Genomic DNA, 4173 nt, shown 5'->3' on the forward strand with positions numbered 1-4173 from the left:
GAGAGAGAGAGAGAAACATTGATTGGTTGCCTCCCACACTCGCCCCAACAAGTGCTGGGGATTGAACCTGCAACCCAGTTATGTGCTCTTGACCAGGAATCGAACCCAAAAGTTTTAGTGTGAGGGCCAATGCTCTAACCACTGAGAACACTGGCCAGGGCACAATTGCCCTTTTAACAACACAGTTTGCCCTTATTTTTGTGAACTGAATGATATATAAAGGGATGGTTGGGGAAGCCAGGCATTGACAGGACATCAGGCAGCAGGACAAGAAACTTTGGGATTTGTTATAGCTATGTCATTATTAGTTGGCATTGCAAGTGGGAGTAGGAGAAAACAGATAAACTAATATAGCGCAGAGAGCATTTAATGGAGAAATCCATCTTATTCCTTATCTTTTATTGTGACATCTCTACAATAACTTTAAAAATATTTCTACATCTTAAAATTTTAATCCTATATAATAAAGAGATAATATGCAAATGGTCATCACACCCTCATGCCTTCATGCCTTAAGGGCTCAGACACTCAACACTGGGGAAAGAGGGATGGGGACCAGCCAGGCACAAATGAGCTCACAAGAGAGGAATGAGAACCAGCCAGGCTGCAGCCAGGAGAGGGACAAGCCGCCCGCCCTGTGGTCCCGAGTGCCAGTGGCTGTGCCTGTGCCTGTGGCCTGGGAGAGGAACAAGCCGCTCACCCCACGGTCCTGGGTACCTGTGCCTGCAGCCTGGGTGAAGCCACGGTCCCCTGTGGCAGCAGCCAGCCTGGGCCCTGAGTGCCTGTGGCCGGCCAGAGGGAGGGAAGCCTGGGTCCCGGGTGCCTGTTTCTGGCTGGAGGAGGGAATCCTGGGTCCCGAGTGTGAGGCGAGGTGGAAGTGGTTAGGGGCAATCAGGCCAGCAGGGAAGCAGTTAGGGGGGATCAAGTCAGTAGGGGAGCAGTTAGGGGTGATCAGGCAGGCAGAGGTGGTTAGGAGCAATCAGGCAGGCAGGCAGATGGGTTAGGGGTGATCAGGCAGGTAGGCAGGCAGGCAAGCAGTTAGGAGCCAGTGGTCCTGGATTGTGAGAGGCAGTTGGACATCCCCTGAGTGGTCCCAGATTGAGAGGGTGCAGGCTGGGCTGAGGGACCCCCCTCCCATGTACAAATTTCATGCACCGAGCCTCTAGTTTGTATATATTTTTAAATCCCCACCTGAGGATGTTTTTATTGATTTTAGAGAGAGAGGAACAGCGATGTGAGAGAGAAACATCAATCAGTTGTCTCCCATATGTGCCCCAACTAGGGATGGAGCCCACAATCTAGGTAAGTGCCCTGACCTGCAATTGAACCCCAAACCTTTTGGTGTACAGTACGATGCTTCAAACAACTGAGCCACCTGGCCAGGTTTAATTTGTATTTTAATCAAAGTAAAACTTATTCATTCATTCATTCGTTCATTAATTTTTGGGACAAGCTTCCTGCTTTACGTTAGATTGTTCTGTAGACCTGCTGTTTAATTGTTATTCTCTCACCATCATCCTTGGGAATTCTCTTTGCCTTTCCTCTGTTTCCTGGATCCCATGCCTTCTTTCTCAGCTTATTTCCTTAGGACAGTGGTACACATCCTCTGTTGGAAGCCAATCCACCCTGGCTGCTTGAGGCAGTCCCTGCAGGGATGTTTCAAGGGACCTGGCGTATATGGCATATTGTTCTTAATATGTTTGCTCCCCTCTTAACAGCTATGTGTTTTAAACAGGACCACCTCCCTGAGAAAGGTTGTTTCCCCAGAGGGGTGGTTGGTCGCTTTGATCTTTGCTTGGAGTGACCTCCTTCAGTTACTTCCTTGTAGCTTAGTGGAACAATAGAGTAACCTTTGAATGGAGTTGGGAAGCCCCCTGGCCTTTTGTATAGAATGGATAGGATTGGGACCAAATAGTATATATACAGATGGTAGATGACAATAAAGAAGAACCTGGCCATGATGATCACCTAAATGCTGCTTTCGTGTCATTCATTCTTCGCTGACGACTCCGTCCACACCTTTGGGAACCCCTGGACCCGCTGGGGCTGGACCCCAGCAATCCTCCAGTAGCTTCTTGAGAAAGGGTCTATAGGAGGTAAAATGGTTTACTTCTTGTATGTCTGAACAGAACCTTATCTTCACATTTGATTGACAATTTGGCCAGGTATGTGGGTCAGAACTTTCCTCAAATTCTTGTAGGCATTGTCCCACTTCTTGTGGTTTCCAATGTTGCTATTGAGGAGTTTGATACCATTTGGACTCTCTATGTGACTTTAAAAAATTCTCTCTGGAAGTGTTTAGGATGCTTTTTCCTTGTCCCCAGCATGCTGAAATCTCACAGTGGGATGCCTTGGTCTACGTGTTTTATGTTCATTTTGTTGGCACTTGGTGGGTTGTATCAATCCGGAGCTAATGCTCTTAGTTCTAGAAAAATTTCTTACTTATTTTATAAGTTTTTCTTTCCCCTTTCCCCCTCTTCTCTCATTCATGAAGTCTTATTTTCTTTGTCTTTTTCTGGAAAATTTCACTAACTCCTCCTCCAAACCTTCTTTTGAAACTTTAATTTGTGCTATCAAATTTTTATTATCAAGGGCCCATCATTCATCCTGAATGATCATGTTTTAAAAAACAATTTCTTGGTTTTTGTTTCTTGGCTGCAATATCACCTCTTATCTCCCTTTTAATGTCATTGATAATTTTTTTTTTAACACCAAGGTAGCCCTCAATTTATTTCTTTTTCTTTTTCTTTTTTTATTGTTTAAAGTACAGAACTTTTCTCCAAGGCTCATTTTTGGGTATTATTTCCTGGATCTTCATGGTTGTTTAGAAATGGGTTAAATTTTTTCAACTCTTCTCCATGATATCTCCTCTGCAAAATCTACACTACTCCCGTCAGTATATATCTCTGATGGTGATATATTTGTTCATGTTGGATAGAAGCTGGGAAAAAATATTAGTTTAGGGTGACTTGGAGAACAGAGAACTAAGAAATTCTTCCCCCCCACCATATTGGATTTGCTAGAGGCCCACCTATATGTTGACATCCACAAAGTAGAATGCCATTTGTTGGACAGATGCGGTTTGACCCCATATGCCTGTGCCTATATGGTTCTGTCTCTTATAAGGCAAGGGGCCTATTGTCTCTGTCAACACCTTTTGATACAGGACTGGGTTAGCTCTTCTCTAGGCCTTCTTCTCCTTCCTCTCTTTGGCTTCTGCATGTTTGTTCCAATTATCAATTGGGATAATGAATCATCCCAAAACTTAGTGACTTAAAACATTAACAATCATTTTAGTGACTTCAAACATTAACTTAAACATCAGCTTAGTGTCTTAAAAGATTAACTCAGTGACTTAAACATGAACTTATTGTCTTAAAACATGAACTTATTGACTTAAGACATTAACAGTCATTTATTGTTATCTTACAGTTCTGGTGGCTCAGCTATTATTCTCACTTAGGGAATCTCCTGTAGTTGTAGTCAGACAGTGGCTGAGGCATCCACCATATCTGGTGGTCGATATTGCCTGTTGACTGGGATCTCAAGTTTGAGCTGTTGGCTGGAACATCTATATGTGGCCTCTTCATGAGGCTTGGGTTTCTCACTGCATGGTGGCTAGGTTCTACGCGCAAGTAGCCCAAGATAACATGGTGCAAGGAAGAGCATGACATTTAAGCTAGCCTTGGAAGTCACATCGCATCACTTTCATTGTGTTCTATTGGTTCAGGTGGTCACAGAAGTCCAGACAAAACACAAGAGGGGGGAATCCAGATTCCACCATTTGATGAGAGTAGTGTCAGTGTTACAAAAGGGCATGTTGGATTAGATATTATTGTGGAAATATTTGGAAAACACAATCTGTCACAGTCCATCTTTTGATCACAAGTCACATCCCTCCCACCTGCAAAGTACACTCAATCCTTTCCCCAAGTGACATTTCATTATGGCACCAGTTAAAATAAAAGTCCAGGATATCTTCCAGATGTGGATGAGACTTCTTGGGGTGGGTTCTCAGGCATAGCTACTGAGATTTTGTTTAGTTCTACTGCCTGTGAATTCACTGTGGCTCTTGGTTTTATCCTCTAGGCCAGCGGTCGCCAACCTTTTGGACCTCACGGACCACCAGTGGTCCGCGGACCACCAGTTGGTGACCGCTGCTCTAGGCTCTTT

Source organism: Myotis brandtii, unplaced genomic scaffold (genome assembly GCF_000412655.1).
Source record: "Myotis brandtii unplaced genomic scaffold, ASM41265v1 scaffold8543, whole genome shotgun sequence".
Classification (NCBI taxonomy): domain Eukaryota; kingdom Metazoa; phylum Chordata; class Mammalia; order Chiroptera; family Vespertilionidae; genus Myotis; species Myotis brandtii.